The 18,788-nt window shown below is 44.7% G+C and overlaps 1 long non-coding RNA gene and 2 other non-coding genes across 3 annotated transcripts; all 3 read right to left on the bottom strand.

Moving 5' to 3' along the window:
- Window positions 1-1,742: 1,742 nt before the first annotated feature.
- On the bottom strand, window positions 1,743-4,067 carry LOC116094009. Its single transcript, XR_004119924.1, has 2 exons — window positions 3,487-4,067; window positions 1,743-1,850 (listed from the first exon to the last, which is right to left on the bottom strand). It is a non-coding gene; the product is annotated as an uncharacterized LOC116094009 (long non-coding RNA).
- Trnap-agg lies at window positions 3,592-3,663 on the bottom strand. Its single transcript has one exon. It is a non-coding gene; the product is annotated as a tRNA-Pro (tRNA).
- A 582-nt stretch (window positions 4,068-4,649) lies between the features above and the next one.
- On the bottom strand, window positions 4,650-4,721 carry Trnap-ugg. Its single transcript has one exon. It is a non-coding gene; the product is annotated as a tRNA-Pro (tRNA).
- Between the last annotated feature and the right edge of the window lie 14,067 nt (window positions 4,722-18,788).

The following is an 18,788-nucleotide window of genomic DNA, read 5'->3' as shown; positions in this document are numbered from 1 at the left end:
GGGAAACTGGGAATGGAGAAATTTACATGTAAATAAAGAAAATATCTAATAAAAGAAAAAAGAAAAAAGAAAAAAAAAGACAGACTCCGTTACTAGTCAAGGAAGAATGCCAATCTTTATTCCTCTCTGCTCAATTTATACTGAGCAGCATGGCAGGGGTTGGGGGAGATAAAAAAATACAAGGAGGAAACCCCCAACTGGGGCTGACTCAGCCCCACCTGCAAATGCATGAACTGCAAAAGGCAGGATGTTTTTTTCTCACAGAACATAACATCCTGTCTTGAAGCAAACAAGTTCTGCAAAGAGACATGCAGGTAGGGGTCTATATCCAACAAGACACCATGACCAAGGCAACTCTTATAAGGGGGCTGGCTCACAGGTTCAGACGTTTAATCTAGTATCATCAAGGTGGGATTATGGCAGCATCCAGGCAGGCATGGTGCAGGAGGAGCTGAGAGTTCTACATCTTCATCTGAAGACCTCTAGGAGAAGACTGGCTTCCATGGAGGCAGCTAGGATGAGGGCCTTAGAGCTTGTGCACATGGGGACACACCTACTTCAACAAGGCTACACCTCCTAATAATGCCACTCCCTAGGCTAAGCCCATACAAATCACTACACTTGACTTTTCCCGAAGATGTGCAAACAATTACCTATCACCCCAGACAAGGTGCTGAAGACAGATTGAAGGAAATATTACATACAAGTCTAGAACTAAGGGTTTTTCTGGGTTTTGTTCAGGAGAGCAGGTGAGGGTTATAGGACAATGGGTGCCTTGGGTGGGTGTGTCACTCAAAAGCCTCTCGGTGCAGGTGATGTCCTGTTCATCACAGGGACTTTCTTAACCCTGGCAGTTTCACGGAAGGATCATCATTTCCCCACTGACTCTTTACTCCTTGGTGATCCAAGGCGGGGCTTCATGAATCTTAAGTTTTGTGAGCTTCCTGAGCCTTGCTGGTTTTCCGTTTCCTGAATCTTGTGACTCTCCCTCCAACTTCCTTTATCTAGTGGGGAAGCCAACCTGGAGGAAATAGCTGGATACTGCCCCTGCAAATCATCTTTATCAAAGACCAGCCTGCCGCTTCAGAAGCCAACTTGACATCACTCCCTTTCACAGAGTCAGCTCAAGGGTATGCGGCCTGCACGGTTGCGGAGGTCTTCCTGCTTGGAAGGACTTGGTGACTAGCTTACTACACCCTGCAGTCGTTGAAAACTTCTCATGGTAAATGGAATTATAAATTCCATTAGCCCATATAAAAGTCACACAATCCAGGCATTTTATTTACAAGCTGTAAGCCTAGATTGGGCAGGTTTGGAGCTGTTCTAACTGACATCCCAGCCATGTGTCCCTTGTTACTTGCTGTTTCTCCTGGCTGGCCACTGTGCACTCAGGGTCCAACTCTTCTCACAGCCCCTCCTTCCACTCTCCTGTCCTCTCTTCCTCTTTCCTCTCTACCGGCTATGCCCAGCTAGGTAACTGAACCCCGCCTCCCTCTATCCACTTCCCAGTCAAAGGCTTTAACCTTTTTATTAACCAATTAACTGGGGAGCAAGGTTTTCACGACAGAAGCTGTGAATGTGAAGCCAGGAGAATTCACTCACCCTGGGGCAACCAGGTCTGGGATACAATATTGAACATTTGAAAACACAGCAGCTCCAGACCAGCCTTAACATCTAATAGACTGGAGGAATGGGTTAGTGCTCTCTTCTGCTCACAACGCTTCTCTTTCAGAGGATATGAGTTCAGTTTGTAGCATCATTGTGGGATGACTCAGAACCATGTGTAAGGTCAGTCAGTTCCAGGGAATCAAGCCAGTCTTCTGACTTCTGGAGCCACCTGCACACCGCCCCTAGCAGATACACACAAATAAAAAGAACTCTTAATTCTAAGCACTCAGGAGATAGAGGCAGACAGGTCTCTGAGTTCAAGGCCAGCCGGGTCTATAAAGAGAGTTCCAGGATAACCAGGGCTACACAGAGAAATCCTGTCTCCAAAATCCAAACCACACCAAAACCCATAAAATTTCTAATAATTTCTAAATTATTATTGTTTGGTTTTGGACCCCAGGACAAGGAACTGAGGTGCGTATTTTACATACCAAAGCAGACCTGGCCTCCAGGTTCTCCCAGCATCCCTCAGTCCCTACCTGGCACACCCTGCCCCCAACCTTGAACTTTCCAGCCCAGGGGCTGGGCTGTCCTTCCCCCAGGGGCTCCTCTTCCCTATATTCAGACATTTTGGTTCTCTCTCTCTCTCTCTCTCAATCTCTCCTTCTCTCTTTTCTTCCTTCCCTTCTCTCTCTGTGGCTTTTTTTTTCTTCCCCCTACCAGCATCTCTCTCCCCATGGTAATCTTTGGGGCCAGCGAGCTCCACAGAGGGCAGCTTCTCAATCAACCTGCCTTTAATGTAATTTAATGCGGCTTGAACTGGCTCATGTCACTGGTGGCAGAGAAATAACTTATCAATTATATGAAAGGCTCTGCATTTTCATTTTAAACCAAACCCTACAAATTACATAGCTATCCTATTGGGCGAAAGCTTTGTCTTCCAAAGAGCCTTTTCCTTCCTTCAAGAAAATAGAAATTAATAACTTATTAGTTAATCAATTTTCTAACTCCCACATGTACCAGGTCATATTTCAGAGGCAGACAGATTTCTGTGAATTCAAGTCCAGCCCTTTACATAGAGGAAGTTCCAGGTCAGCCAGGGTTACACAGAGATACTCTGTCTCAAAACTAAACTAAACTAAACTAAACTAAAAACAACAAAAAAGTAAAACAAACAAGCAAAACAAAAACAAAGCAGGGCATTGGAGATGGCTCTGTGGTTAGAAGCATTTGCCGCCAAGTCCCAGGTCCCACATGGTGGACTGGTAGGAGGAAGCCAGTTCCTGAAAGTGGCCTTCCAAGTTGTAAACACACACACACACACACACACACACACACACACACACACACACACAGGATAAATGGACCTGTAGATAATAGATGGATGGATAGACAGATAGATATATAAATGTAATTAAATAAATAGTGGTGCTTGACCAGCTCACTTGAGCTCCTAGATTCAATGTCTGATAGCAGCAAAATAAAAAAGTAAACTAACAGCCAATGGTCTTTTTTCCAGCTCGTTTTTCCCCCTAAAACTAAACCTAAATAAACTTTCTTGAGGGGCTGGATGGAGTCCTCCACTCTGGTGTTATAACATGTCACTCTTTCTCTTCAGGATCCAGGTTCCCTCCACCAAGTCTGGCTCCTTGGGAGAACCACCTGAGTTCCATCCCCAGGGGCGCACACGGCAGAAACGGAAAACTGACTTCCTCAAGGCGTTTTTTGATCTCCCAGTGGCTTCTCCCCAACCTCCAATAAATAATAAAATAAAAGATAATTTAATTTTCAAAAATGTTAAAACTCCGGCCTCCTGAGCCAAGCGCTGTGGGTGGAAGTGCAAGCAGAAGTCTGAAGGACCTGTGACTGGACACTTACTTGAGTCTTTCTATCAGAACCGGTGAGCAGCAGAGTCTTAGTTCTTTTAAAGAATACTTTGTTGCCAGATAAATCTCGGGTTTACGTTGTATGGAAGATAAAGATGGGCTCGTCCGGGATTTGAACCCGGGACCTCTCGCACCCTAAGCGAGAATCATACCCCTAGACCAACGAGCCACATGGAATAGTATGTCTGGTCCACTTTATGACCGACCGTTGAGGCGTCTTGGGGCGGGACCTAAAAGTCTGAGCTGGAAGAAGAGTCAGATTTCAGACCCGCCCTGAAAGGGTGAATTCAAAGACTGTAATTACAGAGGGACTCCGTCGTTCTGGGCTCGTTCCACCGCTAGCAAAGAGAGGAGCAGTCGTAGGTCCGCCAGTGTCGCGTTCCCTTGATCTTGGCCCAAGGAACCACTCGGTGCTTAGCTGGCGATGCACACTGCCCATGTTGAAGCCCGCGTTCTGAAGGTCACAGTCACTGTGCAGGACAGACGGTCCTCCAACGGTCCGGCCCGGGGCTGTGTGGAGGTTCCTTGGGGCGCCGTGCCTAGAATCCCAGACCGGGTCACGAGCCTACAGTGCAGCACCCTGGGGTATAGCATGCCTGGTGTAACATTCCCCGCTTGGGTTTTGTGCCTCTCTCGCCAGCGTAACAAAAAAACACAATGAGAGCCCGCAATTACCTGTGTGGACCAGATGCAGGTGCGAGAGCCACCGCCAACCGGTGGCCTCTGGCGTGAAGAAAGGGCGCATGCAGGGGGACCACCCAGAAGGTCCCACCCCTAGGCCGGGCCTGCGATGCTGCTCCCTCCCCCGGGACAGTCGCTGTGTCCTAGCCACCACTGTGACACCTGGGCCTCTGTACAGAAGTTAGGAATCCCTCTCCAAAACAGGCTTTCCTTCACCTGTGAGAATCGGGTAGATCTGGGCTGAACCAGTCTCTTGGTTTTCCGGATCAAATGCTCTTCTAGTCTTTCTTCTCTTTTTTTCTCTTCTCTTCTCTTCTCTTCTCTTCTCTTCTCTTCTCTTCTCTTCTCTTCTCTTCTTTCTTTCTTTCTTTTTTTCTTTCTTTCTTTCTTTTTTTTCCGGCTTTAACAGAAGAAACTTGTCAACTACTTTGAAAGGATAGGGAGTAAAAGAGAAAGAAAAGTAAAAAAGTAGCTGGGCTCGTCCGGGATTTGAACCCGGGACCTCTCGCACCCAAAGCGAGAATCATACCCCTAGACCAACGAGCCGCTGAGCTTAACAGGCTTTGCTTCCTCCTCAGCACTGAGAACAAAGGACTATCGTTCTAATCATTGTGTTAACTCATCGGTAGTTAACTATGGATTACACAACTCCCGTTGGACTTCCAGGGTGTGTTAGTTTGGCTGCAAAAACGAAAGAGCTGCTGAGCCCAGGATTTTTCCATTCCCTAATGACCTACCTCTGTAAAGTACAGACACGTCGGTCCGTACTTTCTGGGCAAGCTTATGTTAAAGGGCACAAAGGGAAATGCAAAATTTACCGTGTTTCCAAATGATAAATGGCTATTCAAACAAAGTACACCAAGGACCTGTAACTACCCTAGCTATGTAGAATTCAAAAGAATCTTTAAAAAATATAAGATTTTGGGAAGGTGAGGAAGATGGAACAGCTTCTTAAAACTCTTACTCAGAGCTGGTAAAGGCTGAATGAAGTCTTACTGCCCAGCGTGCCTGAAGGCGTGAGTGCGATCCCGCAACACAAAGTGGAAGAAGCGACCTGACTGAAAGTTTTCCTCGGAAGCGCTCTCCCTCCCTCCCTCCCTCCCTCTCTCTCTCACGCGCGCGGGCGCGCAGTTTTAAAATGAAATTATATATGTGTGGTTTGTGTGGGCATGGTGGCACTTGCAAAGTTAGGGCAAAGAAGACATAGGACGTCAAGGTCATAGCAAATTGGAGGCCAGCCCTGTAACACCGTAGCATTTGTGGTAGTGGAGGGTGTCTGGAAGCTGGCATGATGGACAAGAGGCAGCCACGCCCAACAGGGAAACAAAGGCCAGAAGGGAAACCTGGCTATTCACCCGTGCCCCTGCCTCTCATTCATCCTGTTTCTACAGGATGGAAGTCAAAAGCAGACCCCAGCTCATCATGCTTGCCCGTTGCTGAACGTACACTGCATTCCTCAGGCTTATCTGAACACTATTTTCTCCGAAAGCATGAGATGCGATGGCTCAGTCGGGAAAAGGCACTTGTCTCCAAGCCGGAGTTAGACTCCCAGGACTCCCATTGTGAAAGGAGGGAGCTGACCTCCATACACAGGCTTTAGCGCAGTCACAGCACCCCCCTCCATCAAACAAATAAAACAATTATAAAAAGTTGGCAACAATTATATAATAAAGCAGGCGACACACTCTAATTAGAAAGCAAGCAAACCTGTTTTTTTGTTTGTTTATTTTTGTTTTTGTTTTTTTGTTTTTGACCTAGAAAAGGGTATTGAAGGCTAGGGAGATGGATCCGTGGGTAAAGTGCTTGCTGCATGAAGATCTACAGTCAATCCCCAGCATCTGCATAGAAGACAATCAGCGTCCCCTTACTGACATCAGGGTTGGAAACAGGCAGATAGATGCTCTGGGCTCAGTGGTTAACCAGCCTAGACAAAATCAGCAAATATCAGGTTCAGTGACAGACCATGTCTCAGAAAAGAAAGTACAGTAACAAACCGTGGAGAGGGGAGATGGTGGCCCATGGCTTTAATCCCAGCACAGACGTAGGCAGATCTCTGTTAGTTCAAGGCCAGTCTGGTCCACAAGGTGAGTTCCAAGACTCACCAGGACTCTTCCAGAACTACACAGAGAAACACTGTCTTAAAACAAACAGAACAACAAAGATGTGCATACCCCACACCAGGGCCTGTTCTCAAAATAGAAAGAAAGAAAGAGAAAAAGAAAGAAAGAAAGAAAGAAAGAAAGAAAGAAAGAAAGAAAGAAAGAAAGAAAGGAAGGAAGGAAGGAAGAAAGAGAAAGAAAGAAAGAAGATGGGTAGGCAGGAAGGAAGGAAGGGCAGACTGTGGAAGACCCACATGTCCTGCATGGGAGAAGGCACCCATGGATACCTGTCTCTATCTGTCTCTGTCTCTATCTGTCTCTGTCTGTCTCTGTCTGTCTGTCTGTCTGTCTGTCTGTCTGTCTCTCTCTCTCTCTCTCTCTCTCACACACACACACACACACACACACCCCTAAATCAGAACTACTGAGAACTGACAAGGTTAGGAGCACTGTCCTGAGTTTGAGGCCAGCCTGGCCTATATAGCGGTCCTTATTCAATCCTTTATAAGCAAACGGGAGAGGTCCCATTACTATTTACCTTTTGCAGATGAGAACACTGAGACACAGACAGGGCAAGCAATGCCAGATCACATGTACTGGGTGCCAACACATGCACGAAGTGTATAAAATATGTATATATTAACTCATTTACCTTTTGCTCAAAAGGTAAAGTGTGTATCAAGGCATGGTGTAGGCCTATGAATCTCAGCACTTGAGAGGCTTACCAAAAATCTGAGGTCAGCCTGAGTGGGCTCCAGGATGAGTGTTTCAGGCTACAGCCAGATCTACAGAATAAAGACAGCTTCACTAACAACAGAAGACAACAGGCATAGATGAGGCTTACACGGTAAGTACAACGACTTTACAGATTAGCTAACGCCATCCTTCAAACAAGCCTATTACCTTGGCTTCATTATTATTCCCTTTTTGTAGACATAAATGGAGATGGAAAAAAAACCCAGGTGATTAAGTACCTCAGTAAGGTTATATACATCTTAGTAAGTAAGCAGTGGAGCCGAGAACCGAACAACTTCATTTATTGTTAGAGTCCACATCTTAATCACTCTTAAATCTACTTTATGTATTGTAAAATCCCATTATAAATGCTTTTAGAATGCATGGACTCAATTGCATGCTCTAAGAGAAGGAGAGAAGAATTTAAATAGATCAGTAATCTTATCGTATGTTTTAGATTAAAGTGTATTGGCCTTGTGACTCTGCTTTGAAGATTTTGCAGTAAATAGGGTCTCTCCATTCAGTCATATATCTATACCTATCTATATCTATATCTATATATCTATATCTATATCTATATCTACATATAGTATGAGTGTATGACTGTTTTCCTTGCACATATGTCTGTGTACCACGGATGTGCTTGATGCCTAAGGAGATCAGAAGAGCTTGTTGAATCCTCTGGAACTAGAGTTACAGACAGTTGTGAGCCACCAGGTGGGTGCTGCCAACCAACCCAGGTCCCCTGAAAGAGCAGTAAGGGTTCTTAACTGCTAGTTGTCTCTCCAGGCCTCTGGAGTGAGAGCTTTTCATATGGGCTGTGAAGGTGATGTCTTCAATCCCACGGAGAGTGTAGGCCAGTAAATTAGCACCTTCTCAAGACATTTCCAGTGATTGTTTTGAACATATCCCATCCCCCTCTCCCCTCCCTGGCTTGCTGACTTTGGAGTCTGAGATTTAAGGCTGCTGACTACAATTACAAACTCTGTTAAAATGCAGTGTCGGTGGGTAAGCAAAACCCAAAAGCTGTGGTGAGTCCAAGGGAATTTGAGGGGTGTGTTGGAAACTCAGAAATGTTTTGTGGATGTCATATTTAAATATTTGACTCTAAAGAGTAAGGACCTCCGACAGACAGAACAAGGGAGGAAGATTGTCCTCTGCAAGGGCATCTGGGTGGGGAGGTTAGAGGTTCAACTAATGAGGAGCCATGCTTGTCACAGACTCCATTGAGAAAAATCTCAAGCCAGGCAGTGGTAGCACACACCTTCAATTCCAGCACTTGGGAGGCAGAGGCAGGTGGATTTCTGAGTTTGAGGCCAACCTAGTCTACAGAGTAAGTTCCAGGACAGCCAGGGCTACACAGAGAAACCCTGTCTCAAAAATCAAAACAAAAAAAAACAAAAAAAAGAAAAAAGAAAAAAAAGAAAAACCTCAAGGGCTGGAGAGAGAGCTCCCCTGGTTCAAGTCCCAGCACCCATGTGGTGGGGGCTCATCACAGTTTGTAACTCTGCTTCTAGGGACTCTGATACCTTCTTCTGGTCTTCTTGGGCATCATGTCTACTAGTGGTGCACATATATATCTGCAGGCAAAGGACCTATATACATAATAATAACAATAATAGTACTATAATAGTAAAAAGAAAAGCCTTGGAGCATCATGTAGGTACTTTAATTACTACCAGCTCATTGCTCTCCTAAGCTCTACTCAATAAATTGTTTAGAAAGAAAGAAGGAACCAGACAGTGGTGGCACATGCTTTTAATCCCAGCACTTGGGAGGCAGAGGCAGGCAGATTTCTGAGTTCGAGGCCAGCCTGGTCTACAGAGTAAGTTCCAGGACAGCCAAAGCTACACAGAGAAACCCTGTCTCGAAAAAACCAAAAAAAAAAAAAAAAAAAAAAAAAAAAAAAAAAGAAGGAGAGAGAGAGAGGAAGAGGGAGAGGGAAAGACAGTCTGTCAGTCTGTCTGTGGTACCACTCCACTTTTTAAAAAAAGATTTATTTTTATCCATGTGTCCATGTAGCACATGCATGCAAGTACCCAGAGAGACCAGCAGAGGGTGCTGCATTCTCTGGAACTGGAGTTGCAGTTGTAGGCCCCCACGCACATCCTGGGGTCTGAACTCTGGTGCTGAGCAAGAGAAGCCAGTGCTCTTAACCACGGAGCCATCTCTGCAGCTCAGTAACACGTGGGAGGCAGAGGCAGGCAGGTTCTCTCTGAGTAGTAGGCCAGCCAGTGCTACATAGTGAGACCCTACCTCAGAAGGAAGGGAGGGAAAGATGGAAAAGTCTCGGAAGTCCATCTGGAAGGGTGGGGCTGACTTGGACTGTGCATAGAGTTTTTCAGTGCCAGAATCAGTTCTTATTAGGGCACCCCGCTATGAATGAAGGTTCTTGGAAAGAAGCCGTGTCTGCAAAGGCTGACGGATTGACTGGAACTGCAGTAATAGGAAGAGGTCAGAATGTTGCAGGTCCAGAACCTAAGGACTGTTTATCTTAGACTATCTTTAATCTCTAAATAGACCTTTTTTAACCCACCTCTGTGACAGACCTAACATCCTGTGACTAACAAATAGAGACCTTTTGGAATGTGTTCATTTAGCAGACAGGAGCTTCTACCAAACTAAAAGTTAAGAATGTTATCAGATAGCATGTGATGTTTACAGCTGAGATTTCTTTGCTGTGCGCGTATTTAATATTTCCACCAAGGTATTTAAAAGGTGTCTTGGGGCTGGAGAGATGGCTCAGCAGTTAAGAGAAAGAACTTACTGCTCTCCCAGAGGATCAGGGTTTGGTTCTAGCACCAACATGGCAGGAAGCAAAGATCTCTCCTCCTGTTCAAGTTCAAGGTGATTCAGTACTCTATTCTGAAACCCATGGCCTTATACACGAAACACACAGATTCCCATGAACATAAATAAGAATTACATAGTTGCCGGGTGGTGGTGGCACACGCCTTTAACCCCAGCACTTGGGAGGCAGAGGCAGGTGGATTTCTGAGTTTGAGGCCAGCCTGGTCTACAGAGTGAGTACCAGGACAGCCAGGGCTACTCAGAGAAACCCTGTCTCAGAAAAAAAAAAAAAAAGAAAGAAAGAAAGAAAAAAGAATTACATAGTCAGGCCAGAGAGATGGAGCATCAGTTAAGAACACTTGCTTCTCTTAGAGAGAAAGGAGCTAGATTTGATACCCAGCAACCATCTGTACCTCCAGTTAAAGTCATGTTCAGATCTCTGTGGGTACTGAGCACAAATGTGGTACACATGCATATATACACAGGCAGAGCATACATAAAGTAAAATGAGTAGATTTAATCTAATCTAGAAAAATCATTTTAAAAAGTTTTTTTAAGTGTCTTGACTTCTAACTTTATTTTGCTCCCCTAAACTTCTTGAAACTGCTTCTATGTTGAAACATGGAATTTGGGGTAACTTAAGCCCGTGTTCCAGGGCTGTGGTCATTCATATACAGAATACACCGTGTTTTATCCCCTTCAAGGTAAGGCTTATGTTTTTGCACTCATGCTGAGAATCGTACATCATCACGTACAGGGGGACATCTGAATCGGTCGGTCAAGTACCCAGGTTCGTGTTGCTTAGAAATAGAAAGAGTCATCATTTATTAAGAGAAAGAAAGCACTCCTGAGAATGGTGTTGGCGAGTAAGCTAAGGAAAAAGCTGAAACTGCAGCTGGCCGAGGGGCCCCGTGGCCTATTACAAACCATTGCATGGCGCCCACACACCACACACACACACACACACACACACACACACACACACACACACACACGCACTCAGGGTGGTATGACATGGGTTTGTGGAGACCTTCTCTGTCTATGAAGCACAGGTGCGGAAGGCATTCCAATCTCTATCTAATACAGCCTTGAGTGAGATATTCTGAATACAACTTTGAATGAGGTTGGGAAGAATGAGAACTAGCTTGATCAACCAACCAAGGGGGGGGGGTATGACAGCATATTACAAGAGAGTGACTCAGATCACCCTCGAGGGACAGGTGAGTCTCAAATCAGTGAATATAAATTTCAGGGCCTCCCGAACTGATGGATTTAGGGAGGGAAGAGGGGTGGGCCCTTGAAATCTATCTACTCGAGGGGCTGAGTGTTTTCATAAACTTTGTAAAGTAAGGCATTTTAACCAGGGTGGATTGAGACCTCTGTCTCTCTACTTACACATTCCTGAAGTCTGTGCAAGAAATTATGCTAGTCTAGCTTTTCCCTGTAGGCATAACATGGGCATCCCATTGTCATTCTGGAGTACAAGAATGCCTTGTAATCCTGGCAGAGAAATAAGCACATCAAGGGAGCCGGGTAAGCCTGTGACAAAGCTAAGTTGGGGGAGGGAGGTTCACAGGTCTCTGATTGGGAATTCCAGATGTAACAGCCCCACCCCCCTGGCGCCTACTGCTTTCCCACCTCCTGCCAGCTGCCAGGAATCTTGGAAGATGCTAGGCTAGGAAGATGAAGGTTAACAAAAGGGCCCTTCGGGATGCAGTTCCCCAGAGGGCACCGTTATGATGATGATGCGAGACTTTGTGGCGATGTAGTTGTTCTGGGGTCACCCATGAGACTCTAAGTAAATCCTCACTCGTTTCGGGAAGTAACTAATTGGTAACTGAGCTGGACTTTGGTGGAATCATTACCTTGAGCTGCCCTTGGCTCCCTAACTGGTAGGAACAGATATTTGTTGACTCATTCCCAGGAAAAGTTAACATCATACACAGACTTTTTTTTTCTCTCTTGGAAGGGAGTTTGAAGTGAGAAAAACTGCTTCCACAATGCTTGAGGTATTTTACACCCATGTTCTATGACAGTGCAGGAAGGTAGACAACTCAAAAGAGCTTCAGGAAGTCCCTGAACATCACTAGGACTTACTCTGTATCAGAGTAAGTAAGAAAAGCTGCAAAGATTCTGAGGCCAGCCAAACTGCCTGGAAGAAGCAGAGGCAACTGAGCTGCTTGAAAGAGGGTCAGACAAACTGAGGCACCAGGCAAGGACACTGTCCACCTGGTTGAGCTGTCTGCAGGCTGTGCAATGTGCTCCAGAGTCCCAGCTCTTGTGAGCTGTCACCCATGCTGGGGTGGGTTGTGGCGATGCAGCTGTCTTTGAGTCGTTTCTGTTCCTGTAAGGAACCCTCGCCCAGATTTCTGTAAGTAACCCCAATAAAATTTATTGGTTTGCAAAGTCGGACTTTGGGCAGCAGCATGTACTTTTAATTCCAGCACTTGGAAGGCGAATCTCTTGAGTTCAAGGCCAGCCTGGTTTACAAAGTGAGTTCCAGGACAGCCAGGGCTACTCAGAGAAACCCTGTCTCAGAAAAACAAAAACAAAAACAAAAGCAAAGCAAAAAAAAAAAAAAAAAAAATCAACCACAAAAAATTGTGTGTGTGTGTGTGTGTGTGTGTTCATGAAAGTGCACGTGTGTGTGTGTGTGTCAGTTTATCCAACTGTCTGGATGTGTGGGGGTATGTTGTATACATGCAGGCATCCTCGGATGCCAGATTAGGTTAGGGCATCAGACTCCTTTTTTGTTTTTTGTCTTTGTTTTTTGTTTGTTTGTTTGTTTTCGAGACAGAGTTTCTTTGTATAGTCCTGGCTGTCCTGGAACTCATTCTGTAGACCAGGCTGGCTTTGAACCCAGAAATCTACCTGCCTCTGCCTCCCAAGTGCTGGGATTAAAGGCATGCGCCACCCACCAATGCCCAGCGGCATCAGTCTCCTTAAGGCTGGAGTTATAAGGCCAGGCAGTGGTGGTGCATGCCTTTAATCCCAGCACTTGGGAAGCAAAGGCAGGTATATTTCTGAGTTCGAGGCCAGCCTGGTCTACAGAATAAGTTCCAGGACAGCCAAGGCTACACAGAGAAACCCTGTCTCGAAAAACCAAATAAATAAATAAATAAATAAATAAATAAAATCTGCTAATAGTATTTAGAGTGAGTTCCAGGACAGCCAGGGCTATATAGAGAAACCCTGTCTCGGAAAAAAAAAAAAGAAGAAGAAGGCTGAAGTTATAGACAGTTGTGAGCTGCCATGTAGGTTCTGGGAATTGAACCCTGGTCCTCAAAGAGTAGCCAGTGATTGGTGAGCCATCTCACCAGCCCCCAAATACTTCTGTATAAAAGAAGTGTGACAAAGGTTTCCTTAAATTAGAAGCAAACCTAAGAGTTCAACAATGTTATTGATTACAAATTGTGATACTGATACAAACTTTTCTAGATTAACAGTAACAGAAAACAAATTTTAATCTATGCCAAAGGCAAAATCAGTTATCCTTCTATTCTGTCTAGAAAATACTACTGCAGAATCATCACACAATGGTGCTGCAGAGATGGCTCTGCAGTTAAGAGCATTAGGTTCAACTCCCAGCATCCACATGGTGCCTTACAACCTCCTATAACTCCAATTCCAGAGAATCTGGCACACCCTTCTTAATTCTGTGGGCACCAGGCACACACATGTACTCATTCATTCACTCATTCATTCACTCTATGTGTGGGAAGGGAGTATATGACACTATGCATATATGAAGATTAGCGTTCAATTTGGTTCTCTCCTTCCAACATATGGGACTAAAGTCATTAGGTTTGGTGACAAATGCTTTCATCTGCTGAACCATCTCACTGGCCCTCATATTTTACAACTGTCAAGTCTTCTTCCCATATGTTCCAACTGTTTCTTCCTGGTATTCATGCTTCATTCTGAGCCCCCAGGAAGCACAGTTAACTTCCATGTTGACTGGCTTATCTTGTCTCTTCCTGACACTCCCCTCTCGTCCCCCACTCTCCTTAGGATGAAGTCATTGTGACTAGCAGATACAGAAAGGGACGATGTGCTCAATCAGCAGAGGGATCTGTTGGAGAGCTCTGGTGTAGGGATGGATGTCTGGAGACAGGGAGCCTGGCTCTGTGGTAGACCCTGGTTTGTCAGGCAGAGCACAAAAGGCAGAAATGAGTCTCTACTCGTGAGTTTGGGAGAGTGGTGTCAAGGCTGAAGCAGAGAACAGTCCTTGGTGGTTGACATGAACAGATCAAACAAGCCTTTCATCCCAGGACTCGGGAACAAGGCTGAAGTAGGACTGCCAAGAGTTTGTGGCTAGCCAGCCTGGGATGAATTGTGAGGTCAGGCAAGCCTGTGATGTAGAGTGAGATTGTCTCAAAAAACCAAAGGGGAAGAGGAGAAGCTCTCTCTCTCTCTCTCCTTTCTCTCTCTCTCTCTCTCTCTCTCTCTCTCTCTCTCTCACACACACACACACACACACACACACACACACACACACCTTCAATTATGAATTCTTTTACTAGAAAACATTATGTGGACACACAATCATGCGGACCTAACTTCTTTTGTATGTTGAAAACTTTATACTTTCTGCTTATTTTATCTGATTGCATAGACAGTACAAATTTCATGTGAAAAAATTGCTTCATTGGGAGCCAGGTGGGGTGGTACATGCTTTTAATTCTAGCACTTAGGGAGGTAGAGGCAGGAGAATCTCTACGGATTGGAAAAGGCCAGTCTGGTTTGCATAGGAAATTTCAGATTGGCCAAAGCTATGAAATAAAATAACAAAGGCCAGTGAGATGACCTCGGAAATAAAGGTATTTTCTGTTAAAGCTAATGATATCAGTTCAATCTGAAGATCTCACATGGCAGAAAGAGGGAACTGACTCTCTCAAGCTGTCCTCTGACCTCCTCTGTGTGCCCTGGCATCTGTAGCCATACAACAGGAGCACACACAATAAATAAACTTAAAACATTTTCTGCTTCCTTGTACTCTTGAAACTTAACACATCCTCTCCACAGCTATTTGGTTTTGTGATTCTCTAAGACGGTTCTTTTGTAACTTGATCACTACATAGCTTTTAAAGGGTTCTGCCTTATAAAAGACAAGGACTGGAGAGATGACTCAGCAGTTAAGAGAACTGCTCTTCCAGAAGCCTTGAGTTCAGTTCCTACAACTGTTTGGAACTCCAGTCCCAGGGGATCTGATGCATTCTTCTGGCTTCCTTGAGCAACAGACATGCAGCTGGTACACAGACATACATAGAAGCAAAACATTCATACATTAAAAGAAGAAAGGAAGGAAGAAAGGAAAGAAAGAGAGAGAGAAAGAAATAAAGGAAGACAGAAAGAAAGAAAGGAAAAAAGAAAGAAAGGAAGGGAGAAAGAAAGAAAGAGAGAAAAGAAGAAAGAAGGGAAAAAAGAAAGAGGCAAGCCAGTGCCTGGACAAGTGGTTCTCAACCCTCCTAGTGTCGTCCCAGTTTCTCATGTTGTGGTGACTCCCAACCATAAAACTATTTTCGTTGCCACTTCATAACTGTTGTAAATCCTAATGCAAGCACCTGTGTTTTCTAGTGGCCTTAGACAACCTCTGTAAAAGGGTCTTTTGCTCTCCAAAGGGGTCTCGACCCACAGGCTGAGAACCACTGGCTTAAACCAAAAAGTGAGCTTAGGGACTGAGTTCCTTTGGAGTCCCAGAGTAGAAGCATGAATTATTTTCTCTGTAGAAGCCTAGAAGGGAGGGTGGGAAGGTCACTATACTGGTCCACAGATAGACAAGGTAGGTCAACACCAGAATTCATTTGGATGGTTGCTTCAAACTACTTGTTTAAGGAAGGACCAAAGAAGAGTTTTCAGGTTTTTTTTGTTTTTGTTTTTTGTTTTCTTCTGGTTGATCTCATATAGTCATTGGCAACCATGAATATGCCAGTCTGAGATGAATTTTATATGAATTTAGACGCTGGTTCGGTCACTCACGGTCCTGGCCATAGGCTAGGTCAGAGTCGCTTATTCCTTGTTCTTAGACAACTGATAGGTTATAAGGGATACAGCTTTATTTCGTTAAGAATAGCGTTGGTCCTCCAAAGCAAATATCCTGGTTAGCAGAAGGAACTATTGCTTGGCCAACTCTGAGGATTTAGTTTCCTTTTGTGTTTTCATGGCAATTGTCACTGCCACCCCCATAATGGGTCCCGAGGAGTTCTCCTATTTAACACTCCGATTGATGTGGCAGGAAAACTTCCCCCTTTGCTCAGCTTGTCCAATGAAGACAGGCTAAAATTTAAAAACACTTTCTGTGTAATTAAAGACAACAGAGGGGAAATAATCAGAGAAAAGATGTATAAAAATATTCTACCAACACACATTATATAATCTCATGTGTATTTAATTTGCCTCCACATATGCATATGTATATATGTGCATAGAAAATACCTAATACCTGAGTGAGGCTGGAGAGATGGCTCATTGGTTAAGAGCACCTTTTCCTCCCGCAGAGGACCCAGGTATAGCTAAACTATTGTTATGGATATTTGTGAACTAGGAGAGGTGTGGAATGGCTGGGAAAGTAAGAAAGGTTAAGTATAGAGGGACTTGGATCTTGGATTTAACTTTTTTTTTTTTTTTTTTTTTTGGTGTTTGTGCACACTGAACCAGCCAGAGGTCAACCTCAGGTGGTTGTCCTCAGGAGCCCTAGACTAAGTCTTTACCTGCGTTAGAATTACATGCCACCATGCCTGTTTTTTTGTGTTAGACAGGGTCTCACCATGTTACCTTGGCTGGCCTTGAATTCACAGAGATTTGCCTGCCTCTCCCTCCCCAGTGCTAGGATAAAGGCATGCTTAGATTTGGATTCTTTTTTTTTTTTCCTTTGAGACAGGGTTTCTCTGTGTAGCTTTTGCTGTTCTGAAACTCACTCTGTAGACCAGGCTGGCTTTGAGCTCGCCCTCTTTGCAATCTTTTTTTTTTTTTTAATGGTTGCTGGGATTTGAACTCAGGACCTCTGAAAGAGCAGTCAGTACTCTTAACCACTGAGCCATCTCTCCAGCTGCCTTGCCCTCTTGAGTGCTGGGATGAAAGATGTGTTCCACCACCACCCAGCTAGACTTGGATTTTTAAGATATTTATTTTATACTATTTGAAAAATGATACTTCTGGGCAGTGGGCGGTGGTGGTGCATGCCTTTAATCCCAGCACTTGGGAGGCAGAGGCAGGCAGATTTCTGAGTTCGAGGCCAGCCTGGTCTACAGAGTGAGTTCAAGGGCATCCAGGGCTATACAGAGAAACCCTGTCTTGAAAAACCAGGAAAAAAAAGAAAAGAAAAATGCTACCAATATATTCATGGGTCATATGTATAATTATTAAATGAATTATATGATACAAAAAAATAAAAGCAGTGCAATCCTAACACAGATACCTACTCCAGGATCCTTAGCTTGCTGCTAGGATTTCTAGCTTCATCAGATGACCTTCCCTCCTGACCCTGGTGTCTTCAAGATACTTTGTGGTAAAGCTTTCTGGTTTCTTACTAGGCTTCCCTCTACAAAGGATGGATCTGTCTTCTGAAGGCCTGCTTCCAAAGAGCTCTCTCAGAAACTCTCATTCTGTAGTGTTGGGCAATACCAAGAGAGCAGATCATTTCATCAGGGAAGCAAATATAACCAAAATGCAGAGCACAATGCAATAATGTTGTTCGGCGAACATATAATCTCAGGCCTCAATGCTGAGGCAGGAGAATCTTGTGTTGGAGGTTAGTCTAAGATGTACAACCAGGAAAACCCCCTCAAACAAACAAACTCTTTATTTTATTTATTTATTTTTTGGTTTTTCGAGACAGAGTTTCTCTGTGTAGCCCTGTCCTGGAACTCACTTGTAGACCAGGCTGGCCGCGAACTCAGAAATCCACCTGCCTCTGCCTTCCAAGTGCTGGGATTAAAGGCAACCACCGCCCGGCACAAGCAAACTCTTGTATTCTACAATGTTGTGAACAAAACTTTTCTGGGGAGACTCAACACACACTTCTATCTGTTCACCCCAGTTAGATGACCAACCCAGGCCAAGTACAGATACCACCAGAGTCCATCTTGGTGAACCAGTGAGGTTTACTGAGGTTACCTATGGGTAAGGGCTTCCTCATGGGAGCAGAAACCACTCAAAGACGGCAGCATCACCAAGACCCTACTCAGCATGGGTGACAGCTTGGGAAGGCTGGGAACTTGGAAAACGCTGCACAGCCTGCGGACAGCTCAAAAGTTTGGAGACTGTCCTAACCTGGTCCTTCGGTTGATCTAGCCCTCTTCCAGGTAGTTCAGTTGCTTTTTGCTTCTTCTAGGCCATTGGACTGGCATCAGAGTCTTCTTTGCTGTTTGGCTTTGCATTTCTGAGAGGGATTCTTAGCTTTTATTGCATACTCTGGCAGGGAGGAGCCTAGTGAATATGGTCAGTTGCAGGGACTTCCTGAAGTTCTTTTGAGTTATCTTCCTACTTAAGAAGTTTCCCCGAGGGCTGGAGACATGGCTCAGTGGTTAAGAGTATTGACTACTTGCTCTTCTGGAGGTCCTGAGTTCAAATCCCAACAACCACATGGTGGTTTACAATCATCTGTAATGAGGTCTGATGCCCTCTTCTGGTGTGTCTGAAGACAGCTACAGTGTACTTACCTATAATAAATAAATAAATCTTTAAAAAAAAAAAAGCTTCCCTTAAGAATGCAATGTTGGGCTGGCGAGATGGCTCAGTGAGTAAGAGCACTGACTGCTCTTCCAAAGGTCCTGAGTTCAGATCCCAGCAACTACATGGTGGTTCACAACCACCCATAATGAGATCGGATGCCCTCTTCTTGTGCGTCTGAAGACAGCTACAGTGAATTATGCCGGAGCCAGTAGGGCCCACAGAGGTCCTGAGTCTAATTCCCAGCAGCTACACACATGATGGCTCATGGTCATCTGTACAGCTACAGTGTACTCATACACATAAAATAAATAAAATA

The sequence above is a fragment of the Mastomys coucha genome, unplaced genomic scaffold (genome assembly GCF_008632895.1).
Source record: "Mastomys coucha isolate ucsf_1 unplaced genomic scaffold, UCSF_Mcou_1 pScaffold16, whole genome shotgun sequence".
Classification (NCBI taxonomy): domain Eukaryota; kingdom Metazoa; phylum Chordata; class Mammalia; order Rodentia; family Muridae; genus Mastomys; species Mastomys coucha.
Note: the sequence above shows the minus strand (reverse complement) of the source record. Positions and strands in the feature narration are given on the sequence as shown.